Source organism: Dromiciops gliroides, chromosome 4 (genome assembly GCF_019393635.1).
Source record: "Dromiciops gliroides isolate mDroGli1 chromosome 4, mDroGli1.pri, whole genome shotgun sequence".
NCBI lineage: Eukaryota > Metazoa > Chordata > Mammalia > Microbiotheria > Microbiotheriidae > Dromiciops > Dromiciops gliroides.
In genome coordinates, this window is record NC_057864.1 from 110,499,494 (window position 1) to 110,520,560 (window position 21,067).

The 21,067-nt window shown below is 37.5% G+C and overlaps 1 protein-coding gene across 1 annotated transcript in view; it reads left to right on the top strand.

Annotated features, from left to right (window-relative positions):
• Positions 1-21,067, top strand: part of HHAT (hedgehog acyltransferase) — a 535,206-nt gene that overhangs the window by 94,896 nt on the left and 419,243 nt on the right. The window lies entirely within an intron of this gene.

The window sequence follows — 21,067 nt, forward strand, 5'->3', positions numbered from 1 at the left end:
TTATTTTGGTATACAGTATAAAATATTGGTCTATATCTAGTTTCTGCCATACTATTTTCCAATTTTTCCCAGAAATTTTTATCAAATAGTGAGTTCTTATACTAGAGGCTGGAGTCTTTGGATTTATCAAACAATAAATTGCCACATTCATTTACTACTGAGTCTTGTATGCCTAACCTATTCCATTGATCACCCACTCTATTTTGTAGCCAGTACCAAATAGTTTTGATGGTTGCCACTTTATAATATGGTTTTAGATCTGATATGGCTAGCCCACCTTTTGCATTTTTCATTAGTATTGGTATTCTTTTTTAAATAATAAGTTTATTTAGAATTTTCCCAAGTTACATGTAAAAACAAATTTTCAAATTGATTTTTTTTTAGTTTTCAACATTTGTTTATATAAGATTTCAAATTTCAAATTGTTCTCCCTCCCTCCCCTCCCTCCCCACCTCCCCTAGACAGCAGGTAATCTGATATAGGCTATGTATATATAAAGATATACGTGTATGTGTATATATATAATAATATTAAACATATTTCTGCATTAGTCATGTTATAAGAGAAGAATCAGAGCAAGAAAGGAAAAACCTTAAAAAAGAAAAACAACAACACCAAAACCAAAATAAATAGTATGGTTCAATCAGCATCCATATTCCACAGTTCTTTTTTTTCTTTTTTTTCCCCCTGGATTTGGAGAGCCTTTTTCACCATTGTATTGGTGAGAAGAATCTAATCTATCACAGTTGATCCACAGATAATGTTGATGATACTGTGTATAATGTTCTTCTGGTTCTGTTCATCTCACTCATCGTCAGTTCATGCAAGTCCTTCCAGGTTTCTCTGAACTCTTCCTGCTCATTGTTTTTTACAGCACAATAGTATTCCATTATATTCATATACAACAGCTTGTTCAGCCATTCCCCAATTGATGGGCAATCCCTCAATTTCCAATTCCTTGCCACCACAAAAAGAGCAGCTATAAATATTTTTTGTACATGAGGGTCCTTTTCCCGTTTTTATGATCTTTTTGGGAAAAAGACCCAAAAGTGGTATTGCTGGGTAAAAGGGTATGCACAGATTTATAGCCCTTTGGACATAGTTCCAGATTGCTCTCCAGAATGGTTGGATCAGTTCACAGCTCCACCAACAATGCATTAGTGTTCCAATTTTCCCATAGCTTCTCCAGCATTTGTTATTTTCCTTTTTTGTCATATTAGCCAATCTGATAGGTGTCAGGTGGTACCTCAGAGTTGTTTTAATTTGCATTTCTCTAATCAATAGTGATTTAGAGCATTTTTTTCATATGGGAATAAATAGCTTTGATTTCTTCATCAAAAAACTGCCTGTTCATATCCTTTGACCATTTCTCAATTAGGGAATGACTTGGATTCTTAAAAATTTGATTTAGTTCCCTATATATTTTAGAAATGAGGCCTTTATCAGAAGTACTGGCCATAAAAATTATTTCCCAGATTTCTACATCCCTTCTAATTTTGGATGCATTACTTCTGTTTCTACAAAACTTTTTTAATTTAATGTAATCAAAATCACCCATTTTGCATTTCGTAATATTCTCTATCTCTTGTTTGGTCATAAACTGTTCTCCTTTCCAAAGGTCTGAAAGGTAGACTATTCCTTCCTCTCCTAATTTACCTATGGTATCACCTCTTATGTCCAAATCATGTAACTATTTTGACCTTATTTTAGTATAAGTAATATTGATATTCTTGACCTTTTTTCTTCTGGATTAATTTTTCTATCTGTATAAAATAATTTTTTGGTGGTTTTATTGGTATGGTAAATCAATTTAGGCAGAATTGTCATTTTTATTATATTAGCTTAGCTTACCATGGGTAAACTTTCTTTAATTTATCTGTCATTGCTGCTGGCTTCTCACAAACCCAACCATTTAGAAAGCCATTGTTGATAAATGTTGGGAAAGATGGACAGGAGAAATTTATTATCTCTCCTTTTATCCAAAAACCCTTACTATACTCTAGAGTAAAACTGATTTAGTCCTCTGTGCCTGGAATTCACTCCTTCTTTATCTTCAATTCAGTAACCTTTTATTAAGTGCCTACTATGTGCCAGGCAGTGTTTTAAGCAAAGGGATACAAATAAGAAAAAGAAAGACAACCCCTTGTCCCCAAGAAGCTTTCAATCTAAAGGGGGTGGGGGAAGGAGAAGGGGAGGAGGAGGGAGAAGGGGAGGGAAACAACAACACACAAAACAACACACAAAAGGTGATAGGACACTTGGCATGGGGGCATGATGTTCCATAGATTCAAAACTAAGCAGAACAGCTCATGGAAAATGGAGAGTTACTGGGGAAAATTCAGATCCTAGTCCTCCATAAAGGAGGACTTTGGGAGGAGTTTAATTCTCCATCTTCTAATCCTCCAATGAGAATTGAAAGGAAACTGAGGGAGTTGAGAAGGTGTTGAGTATCAAAAGCTGAGTCAATCAGCTTGGTGATGAGATTTCAGGTGGAAATGCCTGCCGCTAACATTCTTCTCTCTCCCTTGAGGGCCCAGCTTAGGTATCACCTCATGTAAGAGTTATTCTCTGATCCCTCCAGCTGAAAGTGGTTCCTCCTTCCTCAAATGTTCCTAGAGCATTTTGTTTAGATTTTTATTTATCCTCATCATACCCTACTTTGTGACTTACATATTTGGGTATGTGTACCATTTCTCAGTAGATGATAAGCTTCCTGAAGGTTGATATTCTGTTTGATTTCATTTTTCTGTCTCTAGAGCCTAGCATGGTATTTTGTCACTATTAAGTAAACACTTAAGTGTTTGCTAAATTGAATTGGAAGTCTTCATTGCATTATGAAACAGTTACATGGAAAGTAAAATCTAAGGACTTTCCCATGTAAGGGGGGAGTGAGAACAGGGTAGCCTGTCTTGGAGTTTCAGGGGGACCAGGAAATATACTCTAAGAAATGTCAGTAGAATGAATGACTTGATGGAGGATGCTTCTTAGAAGCTCTGCCCTTTTGAAAAATTATCTTTCCTCTTACCTTGTCTAGTTGTGGTCCTTGAGTGCACAGCCAAGTGTTGGGACTCCTCCTTTTCTTGCAGCTTAGGTGAAGATTTGGAAATGTATGAGAATCTAGAGAATGCTAGAGTTGATCTTAGGAAAGCCTGGATTCAAATCCTATGACCTATATTAGTTATTATGTGACCATGGTCACATCAGTTAACCTCTCTCAAGGTGTTTTTGTAGTTTCTTGAGCTATAACATTCAGGAAATGCCTACCTCAAAAGATTTGTAGTGAGGCTTAAGTTAGATAATGACTATAAAGTGCTTTGTAAACAGTGTAGCCCTCTATAAAAGCATAAAGATAGAGCTTGGTGTGGTGTATAAAGAGGTGGCCTTGCAGTCTGCAAGACCTTGGTCTAAGTCCCAAATTTGATACCTTGACAATGTAACCTTAGGCAAAACACTTACCCTCTAAGTGGTAGGCAACATTCTAGGATTGTAAATTGCAGAGGAGGTAGTGATCTGCATTGGTAAAGGAAGTTCGTTGCCAGGAGCTCCTTATATGAAATACTATAATGCATACAGTTTCTTCTGTTTTCAATTTTTTGCTTGCTTCTCATAAACCACTAAAGCAAAGAGAGAATGCAAGACTCCCTAGTGTTCAGTAGTTTAAAGCTTTATTTGTAATGAAAATTTAAAAAACATTTAAGAGAAAATTAAATTAGTAAAAATGTAATTGAATATCATATACCAAATTCGATAATTTTATGAGTAAAGAAAGTTGTACACCAAATGTTTTTGTGTTTCTTAACTAAAAAAGTAAAGAACATGCCAAAAAAAGTATGTTTTGAATTTTTCTCAAGTTTCTATGGTTTTCTCCTCACCTTTTTCCTAACTGAAAAAAATTCTCATTGGTTTTCATTTTTTTCTTTTCTACTTCTTCCATAACTTAAAACTTACTGGAAATTTTAGATTTTTAGTCTTGGCTCTACTGCTGTATTTGTATGACCTTGGTAAGTTATTTAATTTATCAAGAATTTCACTTTCCCTGTCTGTCAAATGGTTAGAGTAATATCTGATTTTTCTTGCTCACAACTTTGGGAGGCAAGATTGTATGGTGGATGAAAGGAGAGTCTTGGCATTGTGACAATTAAAAATATGAGAATCATTGTATCTGGGTAATTTAATATTTTTAATAATATGGCTGGTAGGCTATTAATATAATGAGGTCTATAGCCTTCTCTCTTAGACCAAAGACTTTAATAGTGGTGGGGGTCACAGATTTTATGCCCTTCAAAGAGGGCATCTTGAAGGATGATTAATCACCTCTGATTAGCCAACTTAATTTTGAGGCAGGCCATATTAAAATGAAGGGCTGATCATAGACCACTCCACAACCTAGAGTTAACTATTAATCTTCACCCCGGACCAAATTTTTTATTGCCCTGACAAGAATTTAGAAGGGTCATTCTTATCTTATGAAGATTCCTAAATGTTTATAGCCCTGACCAGAACCAAGAAGAGTTGACTTTATTTTTATCAAGAGGGACTTTGGAATGGGGGGAAGTCAGGATTAAATCTCCAAGATATTAATTACAAAAATAATTTCTCAGAGCATCAGGAAGACCTGGATTTGAGTGTGGCCTCTAGCATAAAAGCTGTGTGACCACAGGCAAGTTACTTAGCCTTTCGGTGACCCTTGACCAGTCTTCATTGGTGGAGAAATATTCCACATTGGAAGGTCTGTATTAAGTAAAACCACATGAATTAGTTTTAGGTAACTGGAAGAATTGCATACATTTGTGCATGTCTTATCTCCTCCACTCATCTTTTGCTAGATTGTAAGGTCCTTGAAAGCACCGAAAATTTCTTAAATAATCCATCAGTGTTCTATAGTTCTATTTGATATAATGTCTCTCCTTATATTAGCTCAAAACTTCATAACTTTCACCCATTCTGCCTAGTTTTGACCTTGGGAACTCTAGATTCAATCGCATCCCTTTTCCATATTACAGTCCTTTGAAGACTGCTCAATTAGATTCCTTTTAAGTTTTTACTTTTTCAGGTTAAATGTTCCCAAGTCTTTCAAGTGTCTCTCTTAATATGCTGTCTTTTTCAAAATTTATTTTTATAGGCATTTGACATTGATGTTAATAGGGCATATACTTGAGTTATTTTTCCCAAAATGAAGTAGCATTAGTACAAAACTATATATTCATAGTGTCTTTTCTTCGTTCCTTCCTTCGTTCCTTCTCTCCTTTCTTTCTTTCTTTCTTTCTTTCTTTCTTTCTTTCTTTCTTTCTTTCTTTCTTTCTTTCTTTCTTTCTTTCTTTCTTTCTTTCTTGCGGGGCAATGGGGGTTAAGTGACTTGCCTAGGGTCACACAGCTAGTAAGTGTGAAATGTTTGAGGCCAGATTTGAACTCAGGTCCTCCTGAATCCACAGCTGGTGCTTTATCCACTGCACCACCTAGCTTCCCCACCATAGTGTCTTTTCCTTCCACTTTTCCCCTCCACACCCCCCCTTGAAATCTGGTCCTCTTTGTTGCCAATAGCATCTATTTGTGAATGGGCTAGATAACGTTAGGGGTATAGTTTGTGGCTGGGAAACACAGCTTTCTCTGTGTGAAATTAATTGTCCCTTAAGAGTACTGAACCGTGATATGGCCCTTATTAGTAGAACATTCTAACCAACTGAGGTTCCTGGTCTCATGCCTAGCAGGCACAGATGTTTAGGGTGACCATTGTAAGGGGCTAAAATTCTAGCTATACTATCTAAAATCTAATGAGTGGTCGCTAATAAATTATAAGCTTTATCGAGAGTATTTAAGTGTTTAAGTATTTATTAAAGAGCATTAGGATCAGAGAGAAAGGTAAAAATCTAACTATTTCTAAGAGACCCCGTCATCCAACCTGCCATGGTGAGGTCAGGAACCAAAAGAGGACCCAATGCCTCCTGTGAAGCTGGGAACATCCCATCCACATGCACACACATCTCCAAGCTAATTGGCTGGTAGCCTTGATAGGCAGTACCCACGAGCAAACGTCACTTCCTGACGCCAAGGACCTGACTGAATGGCTTGCCCTCAGATGCCTTCTCCTCATGGCAGAGCTTTCCTACAGTAGCTCTCCAGCAGTCATTCCAATTGTTACACCTTTCTCCATACTGTAGTGGACAACTTTTGGTGTGGTATGGAGACTCAACAGTTCAGAACTTCTCTGCCTCTACTTCCTTACATTCTATAGGCTCTTACCCTCTCTAGCTCCTTCTGCCTCTTCTTTATATGTTTCCTCTCCCACACACATTTTTGCTGTTGGGAGAAGCAGTGGTGGTGGGAAGGTTGAATTTTCCCTTTTTTATTTGTGCAGTTAGTATAGAATTCAAACTTGCTACTGAGAGATTCCAGTCCTCTTGGCTGAAATTAGATGACATTTTCCCTAAGAGTTTCCCAATATTTCCCTCCAGAAATGGAGACTAAGTGATGGCTTTAAACTCTGAAAGTAACATTATTGGATTGTGTATTGGGCATGCTTAGATAATTGCTTTGCTTTTTTAATATCATAACATTGTATTGGCCTCAGCACCAACTGGAACCTTTGTCCTTAATAAACTAAAAATAATCTTCCATGCGTTTTTCTTCAAGCTACCTAGCTGAGGATAGGATGAAGATGGGAGCAGTATCTGACCATGGAATAGAAATGTCTCTATGCAAAGCTAACTGGACTCAACAAGTATTCATCACTAATGTGGCACAAAGGGTAGAGTTCTAGAATTGGAATGAGGAAGAAATGGGTTCAAATCCTGATTTTGACACTTTTTCTGTGACCATAGGTGAATGATTTCAACTCTTGCAATCTCTGTTTCCTCATCTGTAAAATGAAGTACCTCTCCTATCTACTACAGAGGCAGCTAGGAGGTACATTGGGCATAAAGTCAGGAAAACCTTAGTTCAAATCCAGCTTTAGATATTTACTAGCCCGGCAAGTGACCCTGGGAAAGTCACAAAACCTTTGCCTCAGTTCTAGCTGTAAAATGGAGATAATAATGCACTTACAAAACAAGGTTGTTGTGGGAATCAAATGAGATAATATTCATAAAGATCTTAAGAGTGCCTGGCACACAGGAGGTGTTCAACAAATGCTTGTTCCCTTCTCCCTTCCCCCCATCTTGCTGGAAGACTCAAATGAGATAATGTAAAGAAAGATCATGTAATTAAATGACTTTTAAAACTTTAAGCCTCTCTATAAATGTCAGTGATCATTATTAGAGTCACGCCCAGACTAACTGAACTAACCATCTACAAAACATAAATAGGATTGATGTTCTTTTCATTTGGCGGTAGCTAAGGTGAGCAAGCTCATCTGTTAAAGTCGGCAGGGAACAGAATCCACAGAGAGGAGAATTGACTCAATAGTCTCCTGGAGTCCTAGAAGAGTGCTCTTACCTACTTGAGGCCTCATGTGCTAATTGTGTTCTTGGACCAGTATTTCAGGCCTGCTGTAACACTATATTTTTAAGGTTGGCCTAAAATTTCCTTTGTTTGTTCTCAGAGGCCCTTGTTCCCTATAAAACCAAGCATTGAGAATACAGCTGTTTAGGACTCTGTGTGTGTGTGTGTGTGTGTGTGTGTGTGTGTGTGTGTGTGTGTGTGTGTGTGTGTGTGTGTGTGAGTTGCAGCTGCAATTCATTAGAGAGCTGTGTAATAAATTATACCATGCATGAAAATTGTCAGTTGATTCGTTTTTTTGCATTTCTCAGACAATGCACCCGTTAAGTAGTTTCTGGGCAGACATACAAAAAAGCATTAATACACGTAGTGAAATCTGGGAACTATTGCCAAGAAACATTCTAACCAATATTGTTTTCCTCCTTTTTCCTTCCCAGTAGCAAACCAGTGACAGAATTGTCACTCAGTCACATCTTGCTACCATCCAGCTCCCAGACATTAGTAGAGAAAAAAAATAATGCCAAGCAACTGAGGCTGAGAAGGGATGGGGTGAGAGGATAAAAGTATATTCACCTAATTTTTGCTTTAAGTTTACTGGTTGTTGTTCAGTCCTTTCACTTGTGTCTGACTCTTCATGACCCCATTTGGAGTTTTCTTGGCAAAGATACTGGAGGGGTTAGGCACTTCCATTTCAAGCTCATTTTACAGATTAAGAAACTGAGGCAAACAGGCTTAAATGACTTGCCAGGGTCACACAGCTAGTAAGTGTCTGGGTTAACTGCTTGACCCCATATGAATAAGCTTTAATGGGAATGAATCTGAAATAGAAAGGAAGGAAGAAAGTCAAGAACCTTCTTAAAAAGGTCATACATAAGGTTTCATCCTCTGCAGCCAGTCACCTCAATTGATTAGAAAGGGGGCTGTCTAGCTTCAGCATCTGCATCATCTCAAATTACTTGTGCATGGGAAACTTGTGGAGGTAGAAATTTGACAATAGATGATGAATGAATAAATGAGCATATGATTTATTAAGCACCTACTATGTGACAGGCATTGCTAGGTGGACATAAAGCCAAAGAAGCATTCTGGCCCTAACAAGTTTAAATTCTTTTTTTTATTTTTAAAAATTGTATTATTTTCCAGTTACATATTACATATAAGGATAGTTTTCAACATTTGTTTTCACTGGATTTTTAGTTCCAAATTTTTTTTTCTCCCAACTCCTTCCCTCTCTCCTCCACAAGATGGAAAGCAGTCTGATATAGGTTATATATGTACAATCACATCAATCATATTTCTACATTAGTCATCTTGTGAAAGAAGAATCAGAGCACAAAGGAAAAACCTCAAACAAGAAGGAAAAAAAAACAGTCTAAAAGTAGAAACAGTATGATTCAATCTGTATTCATAATTCACAGTTCTTTTTTTCTGGCTGTTGAGAACATTTTCTATCATGAGTTCTTTGAAACTGTTTTGGATCATTGCACTGCTGAGAAGAGTCAAGTCTATCTCCATTGTTCATCACACAATGTTGCTGTTACTGTGTACAATGTTCTCCTGGTTCTGCTCCTCTCAGTCAGCATCAGTTCATTTAAGTCCTTCCAGGTTTCTCTGAACTCCTCTTCCTCATTGTTTCTTACAACACAATAGTATTCCATTACATTCATATACCACAACTTGTTTAGCCATTCCCCTATTAATGGGCATACCCTCAATTCCTAATTCTTTGCCAGCACAAAGAGAGCTGCTATAAATATTTTTGTACATGTGGGTCCTTTTCCCTTTTCTTTGGTCTCTTTGAGATACAGACTTAGCAGAGGTACCACTGGGTCAAAGGGTATGAACAGTCCAATAGCCCTTTGGGCATAGTTCCAAATCATGCTCCAGAATGGTTGGATCAGTTAACAAGGAGCTTAAATTCTTTTAGGGAGAGGCACATACATCTAGGTGGTGCCATGGATAGAGTGACAGGCCTGGCATCAAGGAATAATCTGACATCAGACACTTATTATTAGTTGTGTGACACTGGACAACTTTACCCCGTTTGCCTCAGTTTCCACATCTGTAAAATGAGCTGGAGAAGGAAATGGCAAACCACTCCAAAATCTTTACCAAGGAAAGAGTTGGACATGACTGAAAATACATCATATACATACACACTACTGTTACAAAAGCATATCCGATTATCTGAGTGATAGTGAACAAGTTGTTATCTATGTATGCCTCAGTTTTCTGAGCTGTAAAGAAAAAAGTTATAATTGTACCTACCTCCTAGTGTTATTGTGAGGAACAAGTGATATAGTGAATGTGAACTGCATAACACAGTGACTGGCCTATAGTAAGCATTATAGGAATGTTGACTTTTTATTATTTCTTTAATGAAATGTAATTGCATACCTAGTTTTAGATATGATTAATATATAATACCAAAGATAATAAGATTAATGATTTTTGTGGGATAATTTGGAAATGCATTTGACCAAATTGACATCATATAACTGGTAATAAAGTTTGTTTCATATTATCAGGAAAAAATTAAAAAGCATACCCCAAATCCATAGAAAATTAATACATCTGAGAGAAGAGAGAACACCAGAGGCCTGGTGGGATCAGGAAAGACCTCCATGTTAGAGGTGGCATTTGAATTGATCTTTGAAGGAAACTAGAGATTCTGGAGATTTAAAGAGACATGGGGAGGGTGGGTGTGGGGTGGGTGTGGGGGTGCAACTAGGTGGTGCAGTGAATAAAGCACTAACCCTGGATTTAGGAAGACTTGAGTTTGGATTCAGGAGGACTTGAGTTCAAATTCAGCTCAGACACTTGACACTTACTAGCTGTGTGACCCTGGGCAAGTCATTTAACCCTCATTGCCCTGCAATGAGAGACAGAGAGACAGAGACAGAGAGAGACACAGACAGACAGACATGGGGGAGGCATGAGGAACACTACTCCTGGAAAAAAGAGATAGAGCATTATGTGTGATGTACCGCAAGAGCACCAGTATGACTGGACTGCAGAGTGTGGGAAGGGGAACAATTTGTAATAAAGCTAGAAAGTTTGTGGGAACCAGGTTGTGAATGCCTTTAAGTGCCAAAAAGAGAATTTATTTGATCCTAGAGGAAATAGGAGCCACTGTAGTCCATTGATCAGATGAGAACCTTGTATATAGTAACAGCAATATTGTTTTAAGACTCTGGGTAAGTAAGTTATTTTTTACTATTCTAGAAACCCAAATTAACTATAAAGGACATATGAAGAAAGATGCTATCTGCATCCAGAGAAAGAACTGATGAAGTATGTATAGAATAATTTTACATATGTATACCTATTTGTGTCTATGGTAGCCATCTCTAGGGTAGAGGAGGGGAGGGAAGAAAAAAAAGGGGGAAATTTACACGATAACTTTATTATATATTTAAAAGTAGTAGCAAAGTGTACATAATACATTTGCAGTTTCATGCACAATAATCTTTTTAAAAAATTATACTGGGCTATGGAAATGCTTGTTTTTATTCCATAAATTAAAAAAATAAATAAGTTGATGAAAAAATAAAAAGAAGAGTGGCATGGTCAGGAACAGGCTTTAGAAAAATCACTTTATTTCCATGTGGAGAATGGATTGAAAGAAGAGATGAGGCTGTGAGATCAAAAAGAAGGCTATTGTCATCATCGAGATATGGAGTGATGAAGGCCTCAACTGGGGTGAAAACTGAATAAAAAGGAGATGGATGAACATGCAAGTAAATTCTTTAATCACTTTCTATTTGCAAAGTTTTTGGTGACAGGAGGTGGTGACATCAGCCTTTGCTTATAAAGTACTAAGAGGACAAATAGTAGATAGTAGATGACAGTCTAGATTTTCATTGGAGACTAAGCCAGGACAGTGAAGCCACGAGTGTCTAAATCGCATTGTTGTTTCTGAGTTTGGGAGGGGCCTGTAAGAATTTTGAACTTGGCTTTAATTCCCTTAAAACGAAACAAAGGAGGCCAGGTACTTTTTGTTCCACGTTTGTGCTCCCTATGTGCTTCTTCTTTCTTTCTTTCCCTCTGCCCTTCTATTAGAAGCAGAGAAACTTGGAGCAAAGGGCTGATGGGCTAAAAGGGATCATAGAAAAGTCAGCTTCTCTTTCCTTCCATTCCCTCCTTTCTCCCACACCAAAGGCAGGGGACTATGATTTCACATATTGCATGTTTTGTCAGTTTCATTTTTCAATATATTGATAAGCCTTGTTGAACTATTTTTTCTTTCTTTTTATTCTTTGTTATAAGAGATTGGTCTCTGAGAGAGGATGGGGAGTGGGAAGTGTACATTGTGAAGTGTAAGTAATGTAAAAGCAAAAGATTACAATGAAAATATATATTTTAGAAGAAAGATTATAGGATCATAAACTGTGGAAAGGACTTCAGAGGTCATCTAATATAGCACCCTCATTTATAGCTGAAGAAACTGAGGCAAAGAGAGATTAAATAATGGTTCTAAGTCATGTGGATAGGTTGTAGCAGAGCCGGGATCTTCATTCACAGCTCTTACTCAAAACCCACTGTTCTTTCTTATGTAATTGCCCCCATTGAGCACACTCATCACCCAGTTATCTTCAGATCTTGGTGTTTGGTGTTTATAACCACTTGTGTCCTAAAAAGAATACTTTGCATTAGTATACCCACATGTGGGTGTTCCTTCCACTTGGGCAGTTGCTACCCATCTATTCCTTAATTTGTGTGATTCTTATTCATGTTCTCTCATAGGTCTTCCACAGAAGCACAGGCTTTCCTCTATGTCTTTAAATTTTGTGAGTACTAGTGCATCCCTCACTATGCTACTTGCCCACCTCCTTTCCTGATCATACTTTTCTGGATGATTTCCCTCATTTCACTTCTTGTTTGATATGTTCTGCTGCCCATCCTGTATTGTTTCCATGACTTTTGGGTCATTCTTATCTTTGATTCAGATTGTGGCATTTCAGTATTTGCAGTCATGTGGCATCCTTTGAGAGAATGTTGGTGTGAAAAAGATGGATTTTTGTGTCAAGGAACAGTTTGGGATCATTAAAAGTGATGAGGACTTTCACAAATGCATTTCAACTTTCTTCCTTCTTAATTCTGGGTTCAGTTCACTGTCTGTCTGATTTACTAGGACTAGATATATAGAGTAATGTACTAACTCAATGGACTAGGCATCCAGCTTTATACCATGGTCTGGACAGTAGGCATTTTTGACCCATTTCCTTTTTTTCTATATGGATGTCAGGCTGATTTCTTTTATAGATCCCATTATCTGTGTAATATTACCTGGGTCTTGGTGCAGTAAACACAATATTATGTACAAACAAGAAACTCTGGCTATTGGGAATTCCTCTTTTATTTGGACTCCTTTCAGATTGTCCTTCATGATGGTAGCAAACACCTTTGATGAACATATCTCTTCTTGTTTTATGCCTTGTAGGATAGTAATTATCAGAGGGTTACTGATCATAGTTTTTCTCTATGGTTACATTTATCAAGAATATTATATGCTTTTAGTATTATGAAAGTATCATTTTTTTGAAGAGAGTAATTAAGACTTCATTTTTATCTGTGGAGTTAAGTACTTTCCACCCAATCATTCAATAAACACAATAGGACCTTCTAACCTGTGCACCTTCCTGCTATTTGCATGATAATACAGATTTAGCTTGCTTTGGAAAATTGTTTTTTCCTTTCCTTTGGAAAATTGCATGTTCCTCATATTTTCATCAAGAATATCCTTAATGTATCTATCTTTCTCATATTTTCTAGAGAAGACAAAGTAGGTATATGATTCAGTAGCTATTATTACCTTCTTGTTTGCCTTTTTTGAATAACAATACCTTTTTTTTTTTTGCTATTTACCTATTTATTGCCTGTCTTGAGATATTTTGTAAAATGATCTCTTGTTTTCAAGATTGTGTCACCTCCAGCATAGATTTCTTCTGTCTATATGTGGTTTGGTCCAATCACTCTTCTCAATTCTTGTTGCTTAAATGAGATAATGTATGTAAAGCACTTTACAAATCTTAATTCCCTATATAATTGTAAGTTACTTCTGCTTCTGCTGTTACTACTACTACTTCTTCATATAAAAAACTGGAGATAGAGATATTATAGTCTAGATATGGTGCTTTTTATTATGATTCATGATGAAAATAGATGATTAAAGAAATACCAACAGATCTTTTTCAATTTCTATCTGTTCATTATCTTCCTGCAAGTTTTATCTGTGAATGCTCTTAGGGTGATTTGGCTTGGTTGGATGTCATACTAAGCTTTCTGCAGATGAGCTTTTGCCTTTATCAGTTTTCAGTGTTCTGTGAAATGATGCTGCTGGCCATCTTTGGCAACTTCCTGTGTAATGTTTCTACTTTGAATACAAAGTTAAGTTAGTACTTCAATAAGAATTAAATTTTAACAGCAATAAAACTAGAATATGACTGATTAAATGTAGACTTTTATTCATATATACTTTTTCTAAAATGACTTCTAGTTCCAGGAATTTCCTGATTTGGTGGCCAATAGTATTTTTTTTTTGGCAGTCTGTTTTATTAACTTTGAATTAGACATTTTATCTGTAGTCCAGTTCCTCTTTATCTTTTCATAACATCTCTGAGATAAGGAAAAAGACCATAGCATCCTAGATCAAAGGTTGAAAAATGGATGTGTACCTCAGAGGTCATCCAATCCAACACCCTCATTTTCCAATGGAAGAAACTTAAGTGGCCCAGAGAAATAAATGATTGGTTTACCTCCGTGCTTCATCTGTCCCTTTTCTTATTTACCTTCTACACAGCTGCCAAAGTGGTTCCTTTTAGAAATAAATATTACCTTTCTTTGGCATTTAAGGTCCTAAACAACCTGACTCCAAGATCCTTTCAAGTCTTATTATTGTATTACTCCTCTTCATACAATAAACCAGGAGGCAAGTGTTTATGAAATACCCACTATGTGCCAGGCATTGTGTTAGGTGCTAGGGATACAAGACCAAAGAATAGAATAATCTCGAGTTGCAGAGTATACATTTATGCTAAGGATCAGCCAAATTAGCCTTTATCAAATCCCATGGATTCAATTACTTACTTTATATAATTGTATTTCGGATCTATTTGGAAAATATCAGATCTATTAGAAATACCTATGTGGATATTTTGTAGACATCTTAAACTCAACATGTCCAAAACTTAACTCATTTCCCCCGCCCCCCCCAATCTTCCCTTCTTCTGACTTTCCAAACTTGCAATTTAGGTGTCATTATTGATATCTATCTCTCTCATTCCGCATGACCAATCAGTTGCCAAATCCTGTCATTTTATTTTTTTGTAACATCTCTCAAATATAAAACTTTGCTCTCCTCTCCTCTCCTCTCCTCTCCTCTCCTCTCCTCTCCTCTCCTCTCCTCTCCTCTCCTCTCCTCTCCTCTCCTCTCCTCTCCTCTCCTCTCCTCTCCTCTCCTCTCCTCTCCTCTCCTCTCCTCTCCTCTCCTCTCCTCTCCTCTCCTCTCCTCTCCTCTCCTCTCCTCTCCTCTCCTCTCCTCTCCTCTCCTCTCCTCTCCTCTCCTCTCCTCACCTCACCTCACCTCACCTCACCTCACCTCACCTCACCTCACCTCACCTCACCTCACCTCACCTCACCTCACCTCACCTCACCTCACCTCACCTTGGTACAGATACTTATTATCTCACACCTGGACTATTGCAATAGCCTGCTGGTGGGCTTGCCTACTTCCAGTCTCCACCCCCCCCACACTCCAATCCATCTTCCACTCATCAGTCAAAATGATCTTCCTAAAGTACAAGTTTGACCATGTCACCGTCTCCCCATTCAATAAACACCAGTGATTCCCTAATACTAACAGAATCAAATTTTAAAAATCTTCTACTTTTAAATACCACCATAACCTGGCCCTTCTTCTCTTTCCAGTGTTTTTATACCTTATTCTCCCTGACTTTCTCTGGAATCTGGTAATACTAACCTCCTTGTTGTTCCTCACACACAACATTCCATCTTCTCATCTGGACCATTTTCATTGACTGTCCCCCACACCTGGAACTCTCTCCCTCTTCCTCTCCACCTCCTCGCTACCCTGGATTCCTTTAAGTATCAGCTGAAGTTTAACCTCATGCAAGAAAATTTTCCTTGTACTCTTTAATCTTAGTGCTTTTCCTTTAAGATTATCTCCAATTTACCCTGTATATATCTTGATTGTATGTAATTGCTGACATGTTGTCTCCCCTTTCAGACTGTGATCTTCTTTAAGAACAGGGACTGTTTTTGGTCTTTCTTTATATCCTCAATGCATAGCACGGTGTCTGGCATGCACATAGTAGGGTCTTAATAAATGCTTGTTGACTTTTTACTCTTCCAGGTATATTTGTTTTCTATCTCTGGCATTCGTGTCTTTACTTTGGCTTCAATCCATACCTGGAATGAACTCCTTCCTCATTTCAACCTCTTCAGCTCAAGTATCATCTTCTGCATGAAGCTTTTCCTAATCTTCTCAACTTCCGATGACCTCCTCCCAAATTATTTTTTAAAAATCATTTTGTAAATTATATATTGTTTTTCTTAGCTAGATTGTTAGCATGTGGAGGGCAGGAACTGAAATTTCACTCCTGTTTTTGTATACCCAGCCCCTAACAGGGTAGGTCCTTAATAAAACCTTGTTGTTCATTAGTCAGTTGTCAAAGTTCATACTGGTACTATCAGAGGCTTGTTTGGAATCCATTTCTTCTGATTCCCAATTTAGTACTTTTCCCATTGCATCATGTTATGCCTCTAAAGTCTGGGCTTTCTTGAAGGTGAGTTAGAATAATCTTTCTATATGACAGTGCATTTGCTTGTTACGTTGATTTTTTAAACTTTATTTTGAAAATATGAGGGTATTTGTGACTATTATAACAAAGAGGACTTCTCATTACATGGTGTTTAAGCCATTTCACTTTAATAGATAGATAAAGCTTCATGAAACCGGTGATGTCAATTGGAGTGATGTCTTGGCTAGTCAGTAAACTTCTGGTCTATGGAGTGTCTCCAGGAAACACATGGAGAAAAGTCAAGACAACTCCCCAAGAGAGCCGGCTTTCTGTCTTGCTCTTTGTGCCACAAGGCAGTATAACATGTCTGTTCTTAGGCCAGCTTTTTTCTCCACTGTTTAGCTTGATCTTGGTTTGCTGTCAGAAAGAAAGAGCCAAGAAATGGGTCAGGGATGAGAGCAGAAAGGATGACTGTTAGGGTGTCTGGGTACAGCCCAGTGACCATTTTCTAGTGAATATCTCTTTATTCCAATGCCAAGTATATTGGGTAGCCCCGTTTGCAGCTACCTCAGAAGATGAATCTGGTATAAGTGTTATACAATACCAAGTCTATATAGGACCTTATTGTGTATACTTATGTGCCTGAGCATGTGAATTGACACAATTATGTTATATATAAAAATATGTAATAATTCATGGGGCTGTGTCATACATATTATTGGCCATTAGTATATTCTATATGTCATTGGGGTGGCATTGTGGATAGAGTTCTGGACTTGGAGTCAGGAACACCTGAATTCGAATCTAGCTTCAGACACCTACTAGCTATATGATTTTTTGCATCAGTTTCCGCATTTGTACAATGGAGATAATTTATTCAGGGCATGAAATGTGATGTTTGTAAAGTGCTTTGCAAACCTGAGTGCTATATAAATGCTAGTAGCTATTAATAATAATAATAATAATGTTGTTAATATTCTAGAATCCATTTTCATAAGAAGGCAGCATGGTAGAATGGGAAGGAGCCCAGGGTTAGGAATGAGAATGCTTGGTTTCGAACATTGATTTCCAAAAGTTATAAGCTGTGAAAACCTAGACAGGTCATTTAAACTCTTGAAGTTTCAGTTTCCTCATCTGTGCAGTGGGGATGATAAGTTTGAACTCTCTCACTCAGAGGACTGTTGTGAGGAAAACATTTTATAGACTATATGTAAGGCTATACAAATGAGAGTAGTAATAATTGCTATTTTTTACCTCCTATTTTTTGCATTATCCAAACCTTCTCCTTCACTCTCTCTTTATTCTCATTAGCATATATAGTTGGGAGTGGATGGTGCCCATTAAAGGGATCCAGTGAGTTGATTTTGGTTAGATGTGGGGATACCTTTTGTGTAATCTGTGAAAAGAAGCGTTAAATGCCATCTGCTCTTGTATTTAGCATTTAATCTTTTTTGTCTGCGTGGTGATGGCAGGGGTAGGGTGTGGGGTGCTCAAGAACACACTGTATGAGCATGTGTTAAAATCCAGATCGCCACTCAAGCAGATGGTGATGGCACAGCACCATGGAAATTTTCCTACAGTTTGTTTCATTCCTTCCCAGACTGAAGCAGCTTCAGGTTATGGCAAATTCCCAACCAAATCCCAACAAATAGAAACTTTTTTCTAATTTTATGAGAATCAGTATTTAATAAAAGTAATTAGCTCTGTATGTGTGAATTTGTGCATACATAGAGAAGAATTCTAAGTGTCAAATGCGGTAGGTCACATTAAAGAAGTACCTTCTTGTTTTAGTTGTTAATAACTCTTTCCAAAAATAGTCTTTGGCTGCTGGTTTCCTATCCTTGGTCTTGGCCCAGAAGTGAGTGTTTAGGGGAAAGTTTGAAGCAGATTCATGTGACTGTTTTCTGTGGGTAGTGGGGCGGAAAAATATATTAAGAAAGTGAGCCTACTTTTTTGGTTCCCCTGGAACTTAAAAAGGGTATCTGGTTTGGCTCTTGCTTCTTTAAATGTTGTGTCTTGGGGTGGAGTTTAGGTATGGAAAATGTGAGCAAATTTAGGCAATGTTTAAGAGTAGATGATTAGCATTTACTAGTAGACTTTATAATATGAGTTTTATTTGTCTGCATTCATATGTGTCTAAAGACATTAAAGTCAGTGTGTGTGTGTGTGTGTGTGTGTGTGTGTGTACTTGAAGACCTAAAATGAGTCAGTCTCTTTGTATCCTGTGGGATTATGTTCCTGGATCTTTAGATCCATGATTATATTGATACGGGCATTCCCTCAACCAGTGTGGAATGCAACCATTCCATGCCTTAGTTGTCTAGTGGGATGGGGTGCCATGGCTGAAATTATTTATTGCCTGTGGCCAAGGCTGTGTTTGCCAGGTCTCCTTGACCTCAAACCCTCAAATGATAGAACTACATTTTGTTACTGAGGCTTTACTTGAAGTCTTTCCAGGTTAGCATAAGGTTTGCCAAAAATTGGGCCCCACTGGTATAGTTTTTCAGAGTTTAGTTTTACCTCCCCATCATGATGAGGCATTAGGGTGAGTCTCAAATTATAATTCCATATACCTACACATGTACACTTACAATGTAAAGCATGTATGTATACATATGTGCAGACGCATAGGTGTGTATGTATACTTGCTTTGTGTATTTATATATGTATAGATATTTAGAAATAGGGCTATTGATTGATATTTATAGATTTATCCATCTATCGATATCTTTATATACACACTTAAATTTTAATAACTTAAAACTGTACTAAGACTTTAGGGAAAGCAGGTATGTACATGAGGCATGACATGTAGCCAGACATTAGAATCAGGAAGACCTGGGCTGAAGCTCTATAGCTAACACATTCCGGGTGTGTGGCCACCTACAAGTTACTTGGACTAAAAGTTGCAGGATAGTAGCTGATCTCCACTGGTCAAGTGAGTTTTCTACCTGGCAGTTCCCTACGCCAGTGAAATAACTATGAATGAAATCTGTGCTTGTGCCCCTCCAGCCACTCCCTAATCCTTTTTGCATGGTGTTTTAAGCTTTCACAAAGTCTTTTCACCTACATGTCTCATATAATCATTTTTTAAAAATTTAAATTAAATTTTATTTGATATTTCATATCTTCATTCTTTCCTGCCTACCTCCTTCTGCTTCCCCAAATTGTATTTCCCATAATTCTCATAATGACCCCATGGGTTAAGTAGAATAGGGTTCTCATATTCTTTTTTGGACAGTATTACTAGACTGATAGATGAAGGGAATACTATAGATACAGCATAATTAGAGTTTAGCAATGCATTTTACAAAGTCTGTCATGAAATCCTTGTGTACAAGTTGGAAGATATGGACTTGGATTGAGAACTGGTTGAATGACTGAATCCAAAGAGCAGTCAGTCATTCATGGGTCAGTGTCACCATGGAGAAAGGTCTGTAGTGGAGGGCCTCAGGGATCTGTCATTGGCTTTGTGTTGTTCAGTAATTTTTATGTTGACTTAGATGACATTATAGACATCTTTGTCAGATCTGCAGATGACACAAAGTTAGAACCAATAACTAAAACAATGGTTGTTAGGGTCCAGAAAGATTCTAACAGGCTAGAATGGTGGATTATATTTAATAAGATGAAATAAAATAAAAATAAATGTAAAATCTTACACTTGGGTTCAAAAATTCAGCTTCACAAGCACAAAGTGGAGGAGGCATGACTAGCCAGCAGTTTGTGTGTATAAGATCTCTAGGAGTTTTAGTGGACTCCAGACTTAAAATGAGTGAATAGTCAATAAATTCTTATTAAAAAATAAAAATAAATGCTTATTAAGCATCTGATATGTGCCAATTACCATTCCAAATCACTGGAGTTATAAATACAAAAAAAAGAAAGACAGTCCCTATCTTCAAGAAGCTTACAATTTAGTTGGGGAAGACAACACACAAAAGGGAGATGAAAAGTGGGCTGGGGTAGTCAACACGTATGACACAGAAATCAAACAATGCTAACTTGCTGAGAGACATAATGTGTGAAACAATATTTAGTACAATATTTACCACAGTATGTGGCACAAAGTAGATACTTAAATGTTACTTAACAGAGGTGTTTTCCTTTTGCCTATGTTATTAGATTATATTTGGGGAAAGGTCTATGTCACTCTCTTGCTAAATGAGATAGACCCCAGAATTGTAGAGAAAACACTCTGTAAGCATTTGTCATTTAGCCATGTGTGTTTGGGCAGTGGTTTGTCATTTCCTTCTCAAGCCCTTTTTAAAGGTGAGGAACTAGGGCAAACAGGGTTAAGTGACTTGCCCAGGGTTACATAGCTAGCAAGTGTCTGAGGCTGGATTTAAACTCAGATCTTCTTGATTCCAGGCCTGACCTTCTATCCACTATTATGTAGCTGACTGGTAAGTATGAGGCAGTGATAATTGAGTGTCCTGGATAGTTCTTGAGGAATCTGGATAGGGAGGGAAAGGCCAGAGGCCGTTTGCTGGCCAGGTTTAGTTTCCTTTTGAAGGATCCTGTATCATTCGAAAACCAGTGCCCTATTCCTGAATTAATGTGGACATTATATGAATATATCTCTTGTCTGGGCTATAGCTTGATTCATAGATTATCAAGTGCCAGATTTGGTTCATGTTACTGAGAATTATATTTTACTTGCATATTTATTAGCAGAAGTGACTAATACCCCCTCTCTCCCCCTCCCTCCCTCCTTTTTTCTCCTCTGTTTCTCCCTTCTCTTTCTGCCTTTCTCCTCTCTCTGTCTTCTCTCTGTCTCTCTTTTCTTTCTTTCTCTGTTTCTCTCTATCTCTCCTTTCTGTCTCTTTTCTCTCTCTGTTTCTCTTTTCTGTCTCCTCTCCCTGTCTCTC